Genomic DNA, 23,127 nt, shown 5'->3' on the forward strand with positions numbered 1-23,127 from the left:
AACACCTGGGTGGAGCAGGAGGTGTGTCTGTGCCATGCTCTGGGACCTTTCACATCTGCTAAGAGTGACAGCCTGTGCCTTGTGAGATTAGTGGGACTATTTATGAGATAGCAGTTACACGATAAGTGATAGTTACTGTAATAGAAACTTTACTGCAAGGAAATCACAGGCAAGCCCTTATGTCACTTAGCATAGAGCTGCCACCAGATGAGCCACACCATCAGCTACAGTGGCTTCCACTCCCCTGCCAACAGGCATTTATTGCCCAAGCAGGTCTGGGGAGGGGGATTAAAGTAATGAAACCAACATGCCACTGATATGTATTCATTAAAGGAAACTATCTTCAGAAGTTTTTAAAGAATTTAGTTTTAATTATATGAATGTATATGTGCACATGAGTGTAGGTGCCCACAGAGGACAGAAAATTGTGTCGGATACCCTAAAGTTTGAGTTACAGGTAGTTATGAGCCAGCTACCATAAGTGCTGGGAAGCAAACTCTGGTCACCCGCCAGAGCGGTAAACTGTTCAGAAGTTCCCACCAGCTATTATCCACACTCTTTTCATTGGAATTGTACCTATTTTCTATCCTTCTAGAATAGAGATGCTGACTGGGGAGGGGAGGGAAGATGACCCCTCCGGTTGAGTGCTCACCAGCAAGCATGAGAACCTGAGTTCAGATCCCAGCAACACCTAAAAGGAGGAATGGGGGTGTGGCCTGCTGGTGTGATCCCAGCACTGAGGAAGCACAGACAAGCAGGCTCCCTGGGGCCCCTGACCTTTCAGTTTAGACTAATCAGCGAAATTCAGGTTCAGTGAGGGAGAACCTGTCTCTAGATTGAAGAGGGAGAGTGACGAAGGAAGACACCATCGATCTCCATCTAGGACACATGCATATAGGCATACACCCAGGAGCACACAATAATCAAGTCTGAAAAGTAATGAGTGTGAACGTTCATGTTGATATAAATTACTAATCGGTAGCTTTCCTAATTTGCTATGATTCTCAGCTATGCTTTCAAACTGAAAGACACTTGAAAGTCATGCGTGTTCAAAGTCTCTAGTAAAATTGCCTGAAACTGCTGGAGCCTGGGCTGGCTAGTTTTGTCAACTTGACACAGCTAAAGCCATCTGAGAGGGGAACATCAGTTGAGAAAATGCCTCCATGAGATCAGGCTGTAGGCAAGCCTGTAGAGCATTTTCTTAATTGGTGATTGATAGGGGAGGGAGCCTCCCTTTGTGGGTGAGGCCAGGCTGGTAGTCCTGGATTCTAAAAAAAAAAAAGAAAAAAGAAAAAGGAAAAAAAAAAACCAAAGGAGGCTGAGAAAGCCAATAGGAACAAGCCAATAAACAGCACCCTTCGTGGCCTCTGCATCAGTTCCTGTCCTGACTTCCTTCAGTGATGAGCAGTGATGCGGAAGTGTAAGCCAAATTAACCCTTTCCTCCCCGGCTTACTTTTTGATCATGCTGTTTCATCCCAGCAATAGTAAACCTAAGACAGGGCCCATTTTTAGCGGCTTGCTTAAAACTGATTAGTTATTCAAGTGTCCCTAGCCGGTCTCAGACTGGATTTGGACTTGACAATTCTACGAGCCTCTAACAATGTATTTCTGATTCAAAACACAAATTATTGTCTCCCTACATGAAACGAACAGGTTAACAATTAGTAGTGAACGGCTTCTTTCATTCTAAAGAGAATAGGCCATCCCTTGTAGCTGCTGTGAAGAAAGAAACAACCCCCTGAAACACAGGAAAACCCAAAGGTTTAAATGCAAATTAAATGAGCATGGGCCTAGAAGTGTCTTTACCAATGCAGTTTGCTCAGAAATGAACAGAGGACACTGTGCCTGCCTCTGACCACAGCAGGGGCAGAGGAAGAATGAAAATAGAAGAAGATACAGAGATAAAACTGACTGGGAGAAAACTGCTTCCTTAAGGCCAACTTACCTATTAATCAGGATTTTCTAGAAAAGAGAGAGCTAATGTAAAGGGAGTGTAGAGGGAGGAAAGATATATATATTTATATTTATATATGTATACATATGTACATACACATATAGATAATAAAGTAACACACATACACACAGAGAGCGAGAGAGAGAGAGAGATCTAAACAAATGGGCATGTGTAATTGTAGAAGCTACCAAGTCTCACATCTACTGGGCTGACCTTGAAACTAACAACCCAGCAAAGAGTTGTTGCTGCAGGTCATTAATTCATTAATTAATTTTTACTGATTGATTTCACAATGTTTGAAAAATCTGTTTTCTTCTTCATAGATACATGAGTTGTTCCCAATGTATTGATGTTAAGGAAAATACGACTTACAAACACACACACACACATATTCTTAGCTTTATTTTATTATCTTGAACTAAGTTTTCCTAATAAAATCCTATTTAATCCCAATAATTTCTCTTGGAAATATACCTTGGAGCAGAAGTGCTACTATATTCATGTCTGTTTTCAACTTGACTATCAAAACAGTTACCCAGCTGCTCCCCAGAGCATAGTGAGGCAGAGGCTAGACAGATAATCAATCCATCCGGGAAAAGGTTAGTGTGTTAGGCATTTTCTTCCTTTTTTGATACTTATGTGCACATATGTGCCTATGTGTATGTGTGTGTTCATGAGTTGGCTGAGGCCAGAGGTGCCAGATTGCCCAGGATCTGGAATTATGGGAGGCTGTGGGTTGCTGACATGGGTGCTGAGGTCCAATCTCAGGTCGTCTACAAGAGCAATACATGCTTTTAACCGTCAAGTCATCTCTCCAGCCCCCTTATTTAGACTCATGAACCAGTGTGACAAACTCTAAGGCATAAACAACTGAAGACAGAATGGATTTTGTCTGGTTCATAATCCTCGTTTTGTTCATTCTGAACCTGTGGGGAGGCAGACTGTCATGGAAGCTTGAGGCAGGGGTCACTCACATGGTAGAAGCAAAAAGAAGAAACACAGAAGGGACCAGGGACAGACGTACCAGTGGACCCATCTCCTCCACCTGAGCTCCACAATTTGCTCTTCAGAATGTCCCAATAAATCCATCATATTATGAATCCATCAAGCTTAAGGCAGAGCCCTCAGTGTCCAGTTATTTCTCCAGCAGTGTCCATCAGCCAAGTCACCATACATGGGCATGGGGAAAGTGTTTTGTATTCAACCCGTAACATTTAATACATGCACTAATATAAAATCTTCTGGGGAATGGAGAGAGGCCTCAGATACCAAGACTTAGCTGTTGCTAAGAATGAGTGAATGCCAAGGTTCAAAGGTCAGCGTGGCAATTTATTTTAAGATGCATGCACTACTGTACTCTTAGGTCTCTCAGGCCATGCTCATCCTTGTGCTTCATAGACAGTATAGCTGGTTGCGTGCCTCCTTTGAATCACACAACAAAATAACTGTGGCCGTGTATGAGCAGCGATATTACTGATTATTGATGATGATGACTTGTGTCCTTAATATGCAAGGAAATGAAATACTTTTGAGTGAGTATTTCAATGTGGGACTATGAATATCGATACCACTGGATGTCACCTGTGTGTGTGTTCTTTCCACAACCGCTTCCCTGGGGAAGAATATTTGGAAGCTGAGACACAGTCAAGTATCTCACACATAACTTTCTAAATGTGTGTCCCTAGACAAAACATAAAGTAAGGGTCAGCTCTGCTGTTGTAATGTTGATAGCTTACTTGCTGAGCTCTGCTTGGCTGGGACATTTTTGTGGCTCAAAAGCCCATTGTTGTTTTCACAAGGGCAATGCCTGTTTGGGGGAAAGTACTAAACTTACTGGTATATGGTATGATCTCTCATTGAAAATTTCTTTGATTTAGAATAAAAAATAGTTTCTAAGTTTGTTTTTGTTTTACTATTTCGAACTGAAATTACCGAATAAACTTGTGGTGAAGGTTTTATAAGGAGGCTATTCAAAATTGGTTTGTTATTATGAAGGATTTATTTAATAATGGCTTTGAAATAAATAGTTTGTATTTGTGAGTGGCAGCAAACAGAATTATAATAATCAAGAAATTGTTACCTTTGTGCCATATTAATTGTTAAACTGGGCCAGGGAATAACACAATTGGTGCAGATAAAAATATTAAATCTCTAGCAGGAGACTAGTTAGAACTGTTTGAACACTTGATAAGGATCAAACCTAGGAATTAATTCATTGTGAAAGCTAACAAAGTTATCAACCATCTTTTAGAATCCAATCAAATGTTTTGTCTCTGTGACCATGACCCTGCCATTTCTCCATCCCCCTTGGTGTTGCTGTTATTACATATCATCACCCGTGGAATACACTACAGCCATCAGAAGTAGGCGAAAGCGGGAATTTGACATGACACAGCTACAGTCTAGATCTCACCTCCTTCATTTCCCTTCTGCAACCTTGACTCAACGACAGGAAGCAACAGATTCCTGGTCTCACTTCTGCCCCACCCTCAATGTTCTTCTGACCCCTAGGGGTTCTCGCCGTGTGCAATCACATTACCTTGTTGCCATGGGATACATACACACCGACTTCCACACAAACTGAGTTGCTTAAGGTCTCGGGCAATACCTAATCCATTATTCCTGTTGAAAACAGGAATGTTATTTAAAGACAAAGCTGGCTGTACCATCTTTTACCTGGGTAGAAAAGTAATGCCACAGTACTAGTAAGCAAAACAGGTTTCAAGGTTCTCTCTTTCTACAGTGACCTCAAAAGGATAGAAAGGACCAGAATTGCCTTGGTACATGAGCTAGCTAGGGAGCCCACTCCCTAAGGTGGGATGCCATGCTAAGTTCTTTTTTTTTAATTACATTTTTTTTTCACCCAGTAACTGATGGAAGCAGAAACAGATACCCAAAACTAAACACTGAGCTGAACTCTGGAATCCAGTTGCAGAGAGGGAGGAGTGATGAGCAAAGGGGTCAAGACCAGGCTGGAGAAACAGAGACAGCCATGCTAGGTCTTAATGAATGGGAGAGGGACTTTGCCCTGCCCGAACATGTTGTGCCAGACTTTGTTGACTCCTCATGGGAGTCCTTACCCGTGAGGAGTGCACTGGGGGTGGGCTTGGGGAGGGGGCTGGGGGGGGTGAGAGGAGGGGTGGGAGGGAGAACTGTAGTTGGAATGCAAAATGAAATTTAAAAGAATAAATAATGAGAAAACAGACCAGACTTGCAAGCTGCTTCCTATGCTTCCATGTATCTTTATGGTAAAAGCCAGAACACACACCCTGCTGTCCAGCAGAAGATCTAAGCATGCTGTGAGTCTTCCCCGACCCAAGCCAACTCACAGAAGAGCCATGGAGAGAAACCAACTCTGCATCACAGTCAGGAGGCTCATTTTTCTAAGCCTGCATGTGGGATGAGGGTCTGAGCAAACTGAAAACCGGGAAGTCTTCATAATGATCACAAAGATCAAATGGTCTCAAGATACACATGGGAAAGGGTCACATTTTGGTGTTTGTTGCCTTGTTTGGGGAGGTGTTGTTCAGTTGCTAATCACCAGGGATCAATTACAAGTAGGCTCCTTGGCTACTCTCCTGAAGGTCCTTTACTCACAGCAGCCAGGGCTAGGGAGTGGACTGGCCCAGGCCCTTGATATCTTCACTTTTTTTTAAAAGAAAAACATTAAAAGGGCCACTTGTAGTAAAAGCTTAGCATGAATATAAACAATCTAGTGATCTAGTGCTCTAATGATGACTTATTTATTCCCTAGCCCTGTCTGTCTTTTACTGGAGGGGAAATTAAAACTGTGTTATTGCACAAACCCCTACAGCCTTATACTACCAAAATTTTAAATTGTGGTTGGAATGCCAATGCTTTGTGCGAATGGACTTTGCATCAATAGCTGCTGGGATTTTGGAGTCAAGAAGTTAAGGGATGAGAAAGGTTAGCATCTTGATCAATGTAGAACAGGAGCAAGAAAAGTCCAGTAAGATCAAGAGCTTAAATGAAGGCCAGAACACCCTGGAGGACATAATCTCCTCTGATGTTGATTCCCCGGAGACATTAATGATGCAAAGCCATGTTGATTGCTCACTGATATAAGGGATATGACCACCTAGGCAGAGTCTTGGGAGCATCTCAAAAGAGAGTACAAAAGAAAGACAAGGATCTCGATTAAAGTGAATCTCTCAATGTGAAAGGCTGTTTACAACCAGGCACGGTGTGTCATTCGGTAGTTCAGAATCAGGAGACAGAGCAGGGAAAGGATTTTGAAGGCAGCTATGGAAAGCAAACCATCCTTAAACAATCTCTGTTCAATAGTTTACTGTTTTGGGAAAGGAGCTGTTTACCCTGGTGTGGTCTGGTTGAACAGCCTACTGTCCCAGTGAGTACAGAAAGCTCATGGCACACACAACCTCCATGGTAAGAATGCTCTGGAAAACCAACGACAGTGCTACAGGGTTTAGTTCCCCATCACTGACAGGAGACACAGGATCCCTCAGAAGTTAAAGAAAGGGAATTTAATCTACTGTGACGTCTGAGTTACATCTGTTATCCCGAACATTCAGCCAGGTTGGATGTACAGCAGCGATTTCATAAATACTTAGGGGATGAATAAAGACGTAAACATGCAGTAAGACCTGACACCCCAATACTTTCTAATTGAGACCAGGTATTTTAATGTCAGTATTGTAGTAACTTCTTATCTTGTCGTAATACGTTTTACTGAGTGTATGGAAAATAGTCAAGGAGGAAGAAGGGAAAGGAAGGAGGAAAGGGGAGAGAAGAAAAGCGACCACACTGAACCTCCAATAGGAGTACGGAAGCATGCCCAAAGACTGGAATATTACAGCCCTGTGATCCTGGAAGTGACCAGTCATCAAGCCGGTGGGTTACTGCCAGGTGAGGCACACAGAGCCCTGAGCCCAGATTCTTGTCTATCTGGTATGTCTTCATTTCATACCCTCTGATGAGTTTGTGAGTGCCCACTGGCTTCCTGGCTGAACATCAGGATTTCCTTCATTGGGCACGTAATAAATGTAGCTCTGGTTTAACCTTGGTTTGGTTGTATTTATTTCTTAATGCTTGACCATTTTCAATAATAAAAAATAAAAAATCTGGAGAAATAACAGATAAGCAAACCCCAAGCCCATTGCGAATGAGATCCGGGAAGCTGATGTTTCTTCAAAATATATACAACTGGGCAATTTTATTGTTGAAAGACCTGAAGTAATCAGGCTTCAGGCTGAATACCCCTGTGACGTCCCGAGCTCAATAACCAGACAGTTGGATGCAAACTGCAAGAGGTTTATTGTTTACACAGGTATCTGTGAGCAATTCAGCAGCCTTAGCTAACTGAACACGCTGGGTTTTAGGACAGTTTTCTTTTTATATACATACTTTTGGCAAGCAAAGTAATAGGGGTATTGTAAGAAGCGGAGCTACTGCAGGTGCAGATCTGGGCAAGCAATAGGGGATTGCCAGAAGCGCTGGCATAACTCATCCTCCCTGGAGAAACCACAAAGTCAAGATTAAAATTATCTTAACAGCTTCCTGGTGTCCTATATCAGCACTCTGGACCAGATGTTCTTTCTAATCAGACCTTGTTCCCTGTCTAGGGGAAGGGACCTTGGGGAATTTTCCACTGAGGCAACCTTCAGAGTCACAAAAAGGGGGGGGCTGTATTGAGGTTTTTCAATTGTAAGTTTGTTTGTATGCTTTCTTTTTGTTCAGATCTAGGCCTTGAACTTACTACATAGCTAAGGATGAACATTTGATCTCCCCGCCTTTACATCTCTAGGGCTAGGATTGTAGGTGTGCACCATCATGCCTGTTTTACATGGTGCTGGGATTGAACTGAAGGCTAGGAACTCACACTGAACTCACGCTAGGGAAGCTCTCTACCAACTGAGCTACATCTCCCATTTATAGTAGAGTAATTTAAACTTTAAAAATTATGACATATAGGACTTTGAACAATCTTTGGATGTTCTATGGACATAGGCACAACCTATTTGAAAACATAAATCTCCTCTGTGAAATCTAGGCTGTCTGTTGCAGGTGACCCTGCTAGGACACCTGGGGGAGGGATGAGAAGATGCAGCACCAACGACTCAGGTACCAGGAGTCAGTGAGGAGCAGAGCGAGCTGCAGACTGGTTTATTAAGGAAGTTAGGCCTGCCTTTATACCTCCTCCCAAGGTCTCATTGACTCAGGCTGCTGACTCTGCTGCGTTGTCCTTTCCTCATTAGTGTCTCTGGGTCAGGTGTCTCTGTCACAGTCTCTGGGTGTAGAGGCAGGCTTGGCTCAGGGAGAAAGTGCCTGCCATGCATGCTCTTTGTGGGCACCTGGGCAGGGCAACTGCGGCTTGGGTAGGCTACAGCAGTTTCTCCTACAGTCTGGTCTTAATTCTTGAAATACTATTTACAGTGCTCATATTTTATACTTTACCTCTTAATAACCCCCTGTCATTTCATTAGACAAGTTCTTGAAACCACAGTATTTTTAACTCCTCTAAAAGGCATGAACCATCACTGTCACTAACTCAGTCATATAAGATCATATGATTTGAATAGTCCATGCGTATCAGAGAAAAGCATGAGTCTGCATCTACTGCCTCGTGGAGCTGTGTAGGACAGAGAGAGTCCCGTGAGCAGTCAACCCCAGAGAGTGACTACCAGAGAAAGGCAGAAGGCTCTATGCAATGAAGGAGAATTTCACCCAAGCTGAACCAGGAGGAGGTCTGGATCTGTCTGCCTGAGAGTCAAGAACAGCTGTAGTGTTTTTAGATCATCTTGAAGCAGAAGGCTGTGTTAGTTTTGTTTGCAATTCTAGTTAAGTTTCCCTATCCTGATAGTCTGTACTGAAAATATTCTGTTGCAATATTCAGCTCATTTATTTTTAATTAAAATTTTATTAGTATTATAAAAGTTGTGTGAAGATTAAAAGCAGATAGTTCAAATTACATATATGATGTGGCAACATTGAATACTCACCCACTCAGATAATTTGGGTAACTTCAGAGTGAATAGCAAAAAGATAGAGGTGGCTTCAAAATTTGTTCCAACTTCATGCCAACGTCATGCCCACTAACTGCCCCTAAGCACTTCTCTCCAAGGCAGATGTTTCTTTCTGGGTTGCTAGATTGCTTTTAATTGAGTCCCCCAAATAAACAACACCTCATCATGTGGAACAATAAGGATACAATCAGTCACTTGCAGTAATTTCAAACAATGCAAAACAATGCCTTGGTCAACACAGCCCCTGGATCTCATGGCATAAGCATCCCTTGAACTGATACAGAACTCAGTTCATAGGAACATGTCCACAAAGTTTCTAGGTCCTACAAAAAGGCAACCCTGTGCACAAGGGTAATAGGGCTCCGGAATCTCACGAGACTGACAGACTGGTGGTTCTGTGTAGCAATTTCCTCCCACTGAAATATTCCATCCTGAAGGGGGTTCATCAATGCTCAGAAAGTAAATGAAATTTAGAAGGGTCAGGTCAAAAACAACTCACAGGTTTTAGGAAGTCCCGTAAACTTTGCCAAGCCCCTCTCCATGGTTATACAAGCAATGACAATGGCTGTGAGCATACTCCTAGCCCCTACATAGTCAGGTTGCCTGTTGCTTGCAAGTCACATAGACAGTTGCAGAGATGGCACTTTTGTGAGTGACAGACCACGCTGGCAGTATTCACAGTTTTGTGACGCTTTGCCTTTGAGTCAAACACGCCCCTATAGGTAACAACTATAGAGTTGCTAAGCTAGATTTGGGTAAACAGTTCCTTTGGTCTATCATCAGTGCCCAACTGTGGTAAATAAGTGTTTGTTCACACCTCACCAGGAAAGTCACCTAACGGGTGGGTGCATACAGGACATGCTGGCAGAGAAATACCAAGAGCCCATAGTTCAACAAAGAAAGATATCCCAGTAGCAATCACTTTTAAGGACTGAAGTGTAGTGCACTGACCCAGAACATGCCTAGCCTGTGTCAGGCTTTGGGTCCCACCCGGGACATCACAAAAACACATTTTAAATTTGTGGTATAGCTCATCTTTCAATAATCCATCGAGCTCAAAACACAGCATGGGTTTATGAAGGTGCAACGGTGCAGATACCCATCCAAGGCCATTACAGAGGAGCAGGTGGTGACGTGAGCACTGGAGTAATTCTGAATCCTATACTTTTCCACAGCACCAGCAGTGATGTTAGGCAATTATTTTCATGTGTGTATGCATGCATGCACGAATGGGGGAGGTTCTGTGTACTTTTGCATTCAACATATAAGATGTATACCTTCTTATATCACAGGTCAAGCATTACACATGCATTGCTTGATACCTCATTTATGTATTTTTAAAAATGTAACTCTACACATAATCTCAAGTGGTAGATTTGTTGAACTGATTATTAAAAAAACTATGTTGGATTACTTCTAGAGACTTCTTGAAATCAAAACTAAGTTCTGCCTGAAGATTTATGTTGAGAAAAACAACCTAGAAGGAAACTCACACACTCTGTCTTCCTAAATGGCACCAAAAAACAGGTGGTCTGAAACATGGCAAATGCCTCAAAATTAGAGTTACAAATGCAAGGATCTATAAATGTTTATGAAAAAAACAATTGGAGCAACTGAAAAGAATTATCTAAAACAAATTTTCTTGTGAATTAAAAATAATTAATTTACTCCAGATTTTTTTTAACAGAGGTAACAATCTTCAATGGTAGGAAAGTCTTTATCATCAGAATTGATGTCTTTGGACAAACTTATGTATCGCTTCTCAAATCTTAGCACAGAGTCTAGGTGTATACTCTTGGATTTGGGTGCCCTGAGCTCCAATTGAAGACCCCCTGGAGTGTCCAGCGCAATCACTGTTTAGTCCTTATATCTAACTTTCTGGTCCCCCTAGAGTTTTGTTGGGCTCCCTGGGTTTCATTACTATATCCCTTTTTACTAAATTCTGTGTAAACTTTTCTACCTTTATCCTTTGAATATCTGCAAAGACAATTGGCCTGGACAGACAGGTAATTCTTCAGTGACAGAGTCCTGAGGGAGTGGACCCAGAGATTGGAAGAGGAAATAGGAAATAGAGAAAATAAAGTTTGGGATCTGGAGGTCTCGCACAAGTTATGCCTTATGCCAAGCAACTTTATTAAGGATAATACACAGTTCTATAAAGACTATCATACAATAAGACAAAGTCAATGGGAGACTGAATCAAGCAAACAACATTGTACAAGAAGAGCATAGGATACCTCAAGGATGTCAGAGACTGAGCACACAGTGACTTTGGGACTGATGACCATGTCCCTTGAGATGGAGAAAGTTGGGTTCCCAGGATGTAAAGCAGCAGCTCCCTCCAGGCCCTGGCTCCAGGCCATTACCGGCTCTGACAGCATGTCCCCTGCTATACACCAGGACCTCAGGAAAACCCTCCATGGAGAAAGTGCTCCACAGAGAAACCCAAAGTGCACTCTCTGCACAACAGCCAGAGTGGTACTGCTGACACAAACATCTTGACATGGCAGCTCCTTCCCGAAGAGCCTTCAGAGCTCTTCACCCTGTCTTCCACTCGTTGACAGCAGAGAGCCCTTGGAGCTCTGTGAAGCTAATCTGCTGTGTCTCCTTCCGCTCTGCCTGTCTGTCACATCTCGCCAGAATACTGACCTCTTTCCCTCGGACATGGACATGCCCAGTTCCTTCTCACCTCAGGACCTCTGCGTTTCTCTTCTGTTTCCCCACAACTTCACACCCCTGCCTCCCTCCCCACAATGAGAGCTTGAAGAGATATCACAGCCTCACAGCGTGTCTCCCTGGACACCCTACATCCTTCCTTCCACACTGCCTCATTTATCTTTGCCTTATTCCCACACGGCCCAGTAATTTATTTATCTGTTCAACTGCATGTTGTGCGTTCCCCGACATGTAACAGTAAGTTGTTTGAGCGTCGCAAGTCTCTTATTTCCAGCCATTACGACAGCACCCCAAATATGGAAAGCTGTCTGTGAATACATACGAAATGATTCACTTCCAAGTATCCTGGAAGCCTTTATCAAGTTTTAAAGAATTCCTAATTAGGCAAGTTGGAAGATGTAAAATACTACAAGAAGAAAAACAAGAGTTACCTCGATTCTCATTTCCGAGGATAAATACTATTAACATTATTATCTATTTTCTTCATACATTTTTTCTATATAACATAAAGCCTTTATTCATAATTAGAGTTGCTTCCCTCTGTATCTCTTTTGAATGAAGTTACTACAAACTCAAGGACTTCAAACAACAGATGCTCTCAACCTATGGAACGGAGAAAAATATTTGCAAACCCTGCATCTTTTAAAAAAATCAGGATTTAGAAGGAATTCTTATAACTCAATAGCAACCAAGCCCAAATACCTCAGTGAAAATGGACAATGTTTTGACTACTTTTCTTCAAAGATAACATACAAACAGCTGACACAAAGGTATTCAGCATCACTAGTCATCAGAAAAATGAAAATTTAGCCTGCTATGAGGCTTCTGCTATAATGAAGTGATGTCCGGCTTTAGCTGTCAACTTGACACAACCTAGAATCACCGGAGAGTGAGAAATTATCTCAATTTGATTAGCCTCTGGGCATGCCTGTGAGAGATTGTTTTCAGCTGGGCTGATTGAACTGGGAAGGCACACCATGAATGTGGATAGCATCTTTTCATGGACTGGACTCTGGGCCATGTAAGTGTAGAGAGTGGGCTGAGCAGTAGCAAGCATGCATGCATTCATTTCTCTGCTCTTGAATGTGGATGTAGCCAGCTGCCTCAAGTCTCCCCTCACCTTCCCCACAACGACGGACTGTGACCTGGATTTGTAAACCAAATAAGCCCTTTCTCTCTTAAGGCTGCTTATTTGCTTATTAATTTATTTATTTCATCAACTGTCTTATCACAAAAGCATAAATGAAACTAGGACAAATACCATTATCAAAAATCAGAAAATAAGTGTTGGCAAGGGTGCAAAGAATATGGAACCCTTGTGAGAGAGTATAGCCACTGAGAAACAGGATAGCATTTTCTTAAAATATAAATAGAACTACTACCATATAATTTATAGATCTCACTTTTGGGTACTTACCTAAAATAATCGATATTAAACCTGAAAGAGGTTTACTCTATTGAAAGTGAAGGTGAGGTTAGGACCATACTCTCTGACGACTCCAAGGAGAGGTCTTTGCTGGAATCTTCTTGGCTTCTGGTATTTGCTAACTCTCTTCGCTGCCCTTTATATACGTCTAATGCAACATTACCTAAATGATAAAGAACATACACGTCAAGAGTACATGGCCTAAGGGTGTGGCTTGCATACATTAGCAGTAACTAGAAGCTCTCTACTTAGACTTAAGGTCAACGAAACAAGAGAGAAGTAATGAATGAATGAAAACATAGCCAACTCTCCAGGGCTGATGAATTCATAGATCTTGAAGGAGAACCTGCAACCTCCCCTTTACTAAACCAGCATAATCATTAATTACACTCTATGCATTTGTCCTTATACCCTAAGATAAGTGTAGTCTCACTACTCAGGAAACTTCTCTTTTCAACAGACAGGAACTGTTATAGAAAACCACAACCAAAACTCGGAGTTGTGTAGTCTGGTACCAGCAGACATGTGTACAAAATAATTCCTGCACCTAAGGCCCAGAGATCACTGTGGAAAAGGGGCAGGAATATTGTAAGAACCAGAGGATAAGGAAGTTTGTAGTGAGATTGTGTCTCCTAATAATGTCAGAGACGCTTCACCCATGAAGTCTCACCAACATGACTGCTTAAACATAAGCTGAGTAAGAACAACAGACATGTCATGAAAGACCTCGGCATCAAAGCGCCGGGCACTAAACCGAACCCTCTGCCCAAGAACTGGGTGATTTATTGAGTACACAGGCGCCTGCGGATGCTACTGCAACTCGGGTGCAGAGCATACCGGGCTTGTAGGGAGTACAATATTTATAGAGTTTTAATGGTTACATAAGTATCAGCATAGCAACAGGCATTTCATTGGCTCATCTTGGGGACAGGGGTAGTTCCCACGGACTAAGTTTCCTGGTATTACCTCATGAAAGACCCTGGCACGCTTCAGCAATTATTATCCGGGTCCCATGACTGCTCTGGTGACCACAGATCCTGTTTGACATCCTGCCAGCTGGGCAACACCTGGTCTGGTTTTTTTTCATTAGGCAACAGCTTGGCCTTGCTTTTCTTTTTCTAGGGGGCCCTGGGTAGGGGTCTTTCAGTCAAAGTGAACATGGAACATCAACAGACCTCAACACTACACAAAGAAGTACAGGAAACTAAGGAAGTGAGAAAAATAGTCCTCCCCAGGGCAGAGCACAGCAAATGATTTCCCCATACCAAGCAGTCAGCTCTGAAGACACATATACATGTAACAGTATACAGACTGAGCAGGTTATATTTATAAATATATGAGTACACACGCACACACTGAGAGAGATACATACATATGCATTTAACAATCATTAGTGAAAAAAGAAGCCATGAATGTGAAAGAGAACTGTGAGGAATATATGGCAAGGGTTAGAGTAAGGAAAGAAAAGATAGAAATGGTATTTATCTAAATAATCTCAAAATAAAAGACGTGATATTTAAAAGATATGTTATTGTGTTAAATAAAATCAGCTGGCCACAGAAAGACAAATACAACAGAATGTGTAGGCAGCACTGAAAGCAGCCAAGCTGATAGAAATGCAGTAGGTTGATGGGTGAAGAGTAAGAAACCACAATGGGCATAGAGATTCAACCACCTAAAGTGATTAAAATACCTTAAAGACCCTGTACCGCAACTCGGTGCTTATGGTTATCAGTGCCTCATCTGGACTCAGGTTCAGCATGCAACCATATGCTCAAAAAGTACTAAAAAGGGTGGAGGATGACTCAGTGAGTAAAGGTATTTGCTGCCCGAGCCTGGAAGACTCAGTTTGATTCCCAGAATCCACATAAAGGGAGAAGGAAAGAACAGATCCTACAATGTTTGTTGTCTGCTGACCTCCACATACATTCTAACACACACACACACACACATATAATAATAATAATAATAATAATAATAATAATAACAGTAATGATGATAATAATACTGCTTTTCAAATTATGGAAAGAATAGACATGTTAAGTGAGGGTTTTAACATCACAACTTTGCTCTTCCACAATTCAAGAGACTAGAATTAAAAACGAAGGACCATACTTCTTTGGACTCCAAGGAGAAGTCCACACTGGCACCTTCTTAGCCTCTGGTGTTTGCTGACTCCTTGATGTCCCTTACCCCTCACTCCAGTCTTGACTTCTACTTGCATGTCTTCCTTTCTGTGTATTTGTGCATCTTCTCTAAAGATGGCCTTGGAAACTTATCGTAGTCTACTACGGCTCCTAATTATGCTTTAAAAGACCCTATTTCCAAATATAGTCACATTCTGGAGATCTCAGTATCACTTAAATCCATTTCAGGCTTTATGCTAAGGTCCAAGACAAGTCTAGAGCGTAGCTATGCAACAGCCCGCTGCACTCAGTCCTGAGTCCCCATTCTCTGGGGCAGCACACCTACTCTGCTCCAAGCTCAGGCAGGTCCTTTGCCACAGTATTGCCCTACCACAGCATCTTCTTTCATCCCTAATGGTGGTTTCTGGCTCTGCTCAGGGAAGACTGGAGAAGAGGGGCAGTCATCCAGGCCTCTACTCAGTCTGCCGCTCTAACTTGGGCAGCTTTCCCATATACAAAGGAAATGAATCAGTGAGTTGGTTTAGACGGATATAGACGCCTAAAAAGTAATGTCTGTCTGAAAAAGATGGAATAGAGGTGCCACAAGGGGAATATGACAACATGGAGCCTTGGTGTTAACACATTAGCTGAACATCATGCGAAATATCAAATCTCAAGGTGGCCCACGACAGTAGAATGCCACTCTGTAAAGTGGGCTTTTAAAATCCTGCATATCCCCATGGAATGAAGTATGCAAAGGAAGTAAAATACTTTGCTCAGCAATACCAAAAATTTACGAAAATAGAAAGTGCTTCAGATTCTAAATAAAAGCTTACGTTACACGAGATATTTGTGTTCTTATGCACACATCAACTCACAGCAGTTATGACAGCGTGCACAAGACCTTTGCAAGATCAAGCTAGACCAAGTCCCAGCATGGGCTGGGCATGATGCCACACACTTTTAACCCAAATACTTGGGAGGCAGAATCTGGTGGACCTCTGAGTTTAAGGACAGCCTGATCTACATAGAGACTTCCAGACAGCCAGAACTAAGGAGTGAGACCCTGTCTCAAAACAAAAAGCAAATAAAAAAATCCCAGCAAGGAAGAGGATCCTCAAGCCCCACCCCTAACTGAAGCTATTGCAATTGATGGTTGCTAAAAGAGAGGGCTCGGCATTCTTCAAGGCTGCCACCCTGAGAGCCTGCACACACCCCAGTAGATGGCTCTACACTTATGCACGCATGGAGTCTGTGGGTTTAAAAAATGTGAAATTGGGATGGAATAGTGTGGAAGAATTCAAAGGAGTGAATGGTGGAGGTTGGCCAAAACACATTGTATGTATATATTAAATTCTCAAACAGCAAAATTAAATAAAAATAATTTTTAAAAAGTCCATACAAGAAGTCAAGAATTAGTGTAGGGTCTTTTTTTAATATTTGCACTTTGATCCCATTGTTTGAGCAATGTATTTTGATCATCCAGTTGTACTATACACACCCACACACACACACAGAGACAGAGACAGAGAGAGAGAGAGAGAGAGAGAGAGAGAGAAGAGAGAGAGAGAGAAGAGAGAGAGAGGGAGAAAGAGAGAGAAGAGAGAGAGAGAGAGAATTTAAGTCATTTTTCTTTAGCATTCCAAAAAGAAGGAAATGCTGAACAAATATACTTATATACTTACTTGGGCACAACAAATACAACATGTTCACTTTTGTTGTTACTGTATGCCCTTGGAAATGTGATTCAATTTACAAACATCTAACTTTCCTTCATGTGATGCTGTGCTGTTTGTGATTAGGATGCTGCTGATTACTGGTTTATTGACAATAGATACTCTCTATTACACATTACTGTTCTAAAAGAGCAGAGCCAACTCATTAGTTAGAAACCATCGAAGCATGCAAACGGTTTGTTCAGCTGACAGAGTCAGTGGGCCAGTGGGAAGTTACCACCACGGAGCTTTGTCACCCAAAGATATTCCCTGGGCTGACAGTTCTGACATTTCCCAAGTTCTTTCAGGAAATATTTGTATAAGAATCAGGCCTTTCAACAAACCATATAGCCTCGGATTGCTTCCTGTATGAGCCTCCAAACACTGGGAACTGAACTACAAGTGAAATGAGCCAAGTGTCTGTGACTCACAGCCCAGACCCTTTCTTCACCCCTACCCCCACCCCTACCACCAAAGCTGTGCCTTGTGCAATAAACCTCACAGGACCCATATTTCCAAAGCTGTGAGGACAAAAATCCAAGACAAAAATAATCAAGGAAGTGACTAACACCAATAAAACACACTACCAGAAATGGGCTTTCTTTGGCTGGGAGGGCTGAGCTGGATCCCCTCTCTTTCCAAGGCAGATGGCACACTCAAGTTTCTCTCCTTGCTTAGCATCCTTGGGAACCTGTCACTTAGAATCGTTACTGCACTGCTGAGTTTGAGCTGCCCAAGTTATAGCATCTGAGGAATTCCTGCTTTGATTGCAGCTACTCCGACTCCCTCAAGACTTTTGCTACCTCGAGACGATTGCTGCTGCTGGCAGCCAGCTTGCCGTCCCATTGTCTCTCCCACCACAGTGTGACTCCTTCACTGAGTGACTAAATGCCTCCTTGGCATCTTGGACCCAGTACCTCTTCAGATCATAGGCTTGCTTTTTCTGACTATAATAACCATGGGGTCTTGCCAGGAACTGCAGAGGGCTTTTAACTGTTCATCCTTTTGCTACAGGATACTGCAAACATAACTTCAAAATGAGAGACCGGCTTACAGCAGTTACAGATCTGAAGGAGAAGGAGAAGATGTAAAGCTTCCTGGAGGGACTGCCTAGACACCACCTTGGATAGGACGCTCCACGAGAAGGGGATGCTTCCAAGATTCTGCTTATACCTCCCAATGATGACCGTTGTAGGGCGCTGCATTCTAACAGGTGGAATATATCGGTTCATGGAGCAAAGAGGAAATGGTTCTCTTGCTGTCATTATCAGAGACTCAGCTTGCCTGTGCCTCACCACTGCGTTTTTAGGTGCTACATCTGTAAGTTTTGTTTCCCAGAAAGAGGATGTCTCTGTCTCAATATGTGCTACCACGCAGTCTCTTTAAGTCCTTTGCATCACAGACCAATGGGAAAGGAAGAGGGTCCTTGGACCGACAAGATTAATTTATCTTGATCATAAAGGCTGCTTTTATACACTGAATGGAGGGAAGAATATGTGTGGAAAATGGAGAATAGTAGCATGACCTGAGAAAGGTCTGGTGGCCAGAGGGTCAAGGAGTCCTCAGAGATGGGCAATTGGATCACCTTGCCAGGCAAGCCACATGATCCAACAGAGGTATAAGCCAAGGGTGCCAAAGTCTAGAGTGAGGAGTGAGTGAAGAAGGTGACTATCAGAGGTTTGTCCAGACAGTGCTTTTGTGACAGGAGTGCTGGTGGTTGTCTAGGGGATTGCCAGCTCATCCCCCTGGGTTCCCTGTAATGGAAATGAATGAACATCTGAGGAAGACAGAGCTATGGAGAAAGAAATGGGAAGGGAGTGGTCCCTAAAGCTGGGCATCACTGGATAGACTCTGGTTTGGTTATCTCATAGAGCATTGGGTCCTCCCTTTCCCTTGTTGGTCCTGTTTAGATATCTACTCTCATGCCTTCCTGCTGGTTCTCTTCACAAGGTCTTCCCAGACCAAAAGCTGCTGTCTCCTGGAGCCCACTTTTATTTTCTGTGCCCTCTAACTCTCCTTCATTTGAAATGGGAACTTGGGAATCGGTTCTTGACATCAAGAAAATAGATGTCCAATTTCCAGTAACATTCAATTCCTAATCGGGAAGCCACGAACTTGTCTTTGAAAGGAAACGAAGTAGGGAGGGCCTCAGTTCCTTCTCATTGTGTCTCAGAGATGAGCGCCAGAACAACCTAACCCTCCATCAGCTACTCTTTTCAGTGGTCTTCCTCTGAGTGAGGGACAGGATGATAGGACAAGATGAACTGACTGCTTAGAGGCAAGGTGACCTAGCTGCTCAACAGCAACGACAAAATGTTCTCAGCTTTCTGTTAAAATTACTCCCATCACTCTGTCTAACCTTCTGCCTCATGTGTCCACCAGTCTAATCTCCTCAGTGTCTCCAGAGGGCATTGCACTCCCTCCAACCTTGAACCACAACATGCCTTCTGTTCTCAGCATTTTCATTCCTTGACCACAGTGCATCCTACAGCTCTAAGCCTCTAGAACTGCATGGAAACTAGAAGTTTGCACACCTAGTGCTGAGATGTATTTATTCTATAGTTCTTCCTGATTTTCTGATTTCTTTACCCCCCTTTTGGCTATTGATTCCTTCAAGGGAGAGGGTCATGTTCTGAATGAACCAGGAGGTGACAGAGCATTGTCCAGTGGGTATTAGCATCCATTGACTCACAGGACCACAGAAGACAAAGTCAAGTAAAACTGTTTATTCTGGGCAAACTAAGAGTCCAGAATTTTTCTCCCTATTTAATTCCTCCACTGAAATGAAGTATAGCACCATAGAGAAGGTAACTTAAAGAAGGCAAGAATGAAACAAATCTGAAACATCATCCCCTTTCAAAAATGAAATACTCAACCCAAAAACCTGGTTTAATATGGCTGTACTAGAAAAGTCTACTCATTGAGCACCAAGTCAAGCATAAAACTAGGGAACTGTGAATCACTGAGTAAAAATAAAAATATGGGGATCAATGTTGATAGATAATAAATAAATAAATGAACGATCCATTCATCTTTATTTGTTCTTGAGTTTACAAAGATATTCTCATATCTTTTTCTCCTAAAAGCATTAGAGACTAATAATTTATATTTTGATCTACAACCCACCTCAAATTCATTTTTTATACAATAGAGTAAAGCTCGGGGAGATTTTCCCCATATGTTTATCTAGGTTTTCTAGTACACTTATTCAGAAAAAATTAGCTACTCTTCTCTTCATTAAAGTACTTTAACTCTTGTTGAAAAATTAATTTTATGAGCATATATTTAATTAATGTGTTATACTTGAATTATACATAATGAAACACACATTATATATCTGTCCTCTTTCAATTCTTTTTTCTTTTACTCTCTCTATATATAAATACCACCTGTTTTAAATGATGTGGTTAAATAGAAAATTCTAAAGTCAAATAGAATACCTGTCACAAGGCAAGGTCCCCTCAGCTGCATCTCTAATGCATCAACCATTCTGAGACATCATGGTATTCCTACCTGATTATCTAGTTCCTGTCTATGACTCCTGTGTATCACTACACACATCATTTAGCACAAACAGGAGTAGAGGCTAAAGAGAAAGAAAAACATACAGACACACAGAAGAAAGATGAAAGACCCCTGAGGGTTAGAAAAAGAGAGAAGGACTCTCAGCTACACCTACCGTTTTAGAGACTACAAAGGTCTGTTGAAGGAAAATTTTCCTTCTGGCCAAGAACATGGAATCTCAAGCCTGGGTGAGGACCTAATATCCCATTCAGTAGCTAAATAACCTAGCTAAGGGACCACCCGTCAGGAGAGCAAGACCACCTCTAGAAAGGCAGGGTTACCATAAGACATGCTAAAGAATTAGGATGAATATGGGCCCCTTTAATTAGATAAAGTACTTGTCCTTGTCCTTCCCAGAATGCTCACACCCTGCTGTTGTAGAGTACAGACAGGAATTTTTATATGTCAGCTGCCTTTGCAAATTATTGCAGGAAGCTTTGCCCTGCCTCCCCCCCGTGTGTGTGTGTGTGTGTGTGTGTGTGTGTGTGTGTGTATGTCCTAAACACACTTTACACTTTGGCCTTCACTCTTTTGGGCTTTCACTCTTTCCCAAAGCTTCCTCCCCACCACAGGGCTACTGTCTACAGTTTAGCTGACCTCCATACCAGCTTGACTCTAAGCAGCCTTCTCCTTTTGTTTCTAGTCTCTTCCTGTAGGAAGCTTTTGCGATTGATAGCTTGCCTACCCTGGACTTTTTTTTTTCCTCTTCCACACTAATAAAATTGTCCTCAAGCTTCCATTGGAGTGCATCCTTGATTTTATTTTTATTAATGGGACTAAGAATCCAACAGGGACCTGATTTCCCCAAAACTTCTGGCATCAATGTCAAACATCCCTTGTGTGAATGAAGAAGATTCCTGGGCAGAGGGATGCAAGCATCCAAAACGAAATAGAATCTTGTGTTTTAGACCAGAGCTATGTGTCAGTGTCTACCGGCATTGATGGTGTTTTACCACTCTCTTGACATTCTTTCTATCCACCCTGGGACCACTAATTTCTCAGTTGTTCCCAGGGGGATCCTAACTATAATGTCCCTGCTCTCTACCCGTGACTAACGGGGCAGCTTGGATATCCCAGTCCTGTCAAATCAGATCCTTTTGTCTCTCCTTCCATCTTAACGGTAAGTCTTACTTTAAAATGACCCTATCTTGTCCAGCACTGGTGGCGCACACCTTTAATCCCAGGACTTGGAAGGCAGAGGCAGGTGGATCTCTGTGAGTTCGAGACCAGCCTGGTCTACAGAGCAAGTTCCTGGACAGGCTCCAAAACAATACAGAGAAACCCTGTCTCGAAAAACCAAAAAACAACAACAACAACAACAAAAAAACAAAAAAAAACCCCAAACAATAAAAACAATCAAGCAAGCAAACAAACAAACAAAATGACCCCATCTTTCGTCTTTTTCAATTTCTACAAAAAGTGACCCTATGCATTTCCTAATGAGGAAGACACGGAAGCTCCTCCTGAAAGTAAGCTCGTCTGTGCAGTGCTGCAGCCAATTCAGTGGGAAGGACACAGATGGAAACAAATCATTATAATCCTCTCCAACGCTATGGCTGCAATTTAGTAAGCCTCGAAGCACCTCCAGTAAGAGACTAGGTCAATTGTCTCGTTTATCAGAGAAAGATAAGATAAAGCCCTAAACAAATCCTGCCTCGTGCTTTTCTTCTGACCTTTCATTGAAGGGTGGCGGTTGTTACTTTGGCTAGCAGAGTGACATTAAAAAGGATGAAAATATTGCTTTCTTAGCACCCATTCCTATTGACACAGCTTTTGTTCGGGCTGAGACACCCTGACACATTAGGCCAGGAAAACAGGACAGAAAAAGGCTGCCTGTATTTCTATTGGCCATTATCTTTGCCATCAGCAAGGGTAGCCATTGGTGGCCCCTCACTGAGGAGAGGGGGCTTCTCAGATCATTCAGTGGCCAACAGCCTAACTGGATTATCAAGTGTGGGAGAGGAGGTACTTGTTTTAAATGCCACAGCACTCGGCACACTCCCAGGCACACTGATAGGCTCAGTGATTCTTCCTGGGCCACAGAGCATTGTTTCAATATTAATATTCTGTATTCAACCTTTATTTCTCTGCATGTCAAGAATCTGCACTGATTTTGTCCTGGTTCTGTGTCAATAGCAATATTTTTCTCCCTGAGTTTTGTAAATACAGTGGGAAAACCTTAATAACTCTCGTTAATGGGTTATTATCTTGAGCTTTTCTTGTACACAGTAATCAAACTGAAGGTGATAAGGCCTTTAGCACGTTTAAATCCTTGTAGCATTCCCCATTATAATAGTGGGCTCTATTTCAGCACATTTAATGGTAAGAAGTAGTGTTGATGGAGTATGATGTGGCTCACGGTGGTGATTAATGCCTTAAATATGCTTGACCAGCCAGAATTCACTAAATAATTTCGAAGTCTCCTTTGTTTCCCATGCTCTGCAGGCTAGAATCGAGCATATTACTCGCAGGGGGATGGGGGGAGAAACCTCTTAGCCTTATTGCTTGTAAAAGGGGAATCATAACACATCCCTAGCCTTCCTGATTTGTTGTGAGGGTCAAATGAGACAATGCATAAGCAATGGTTAGTAAGCTGCAATGCTTTGCACAAATTCAAGCTATTAGCGTGATTTGCATTGTGCATAGGTCAAAGCTTCACCA

This window comes from Mesocricetus auratus, unplaced genomic scaffold (genome assembly GCF_017639785.1).
Source record: "Mesocricetus auratus isolate SY011 unplaced genomic scaffold, BCM_Maur_2.0 Super-Scaffold_100011, whole genome shotgun sequence".
NCBI classification, from domain to species: Eukaryota; Metazoa; Chordata; class Mammalia; order Rodentia; family Cricetidae; genus Mesocricetus; species Mesocricetus auratus.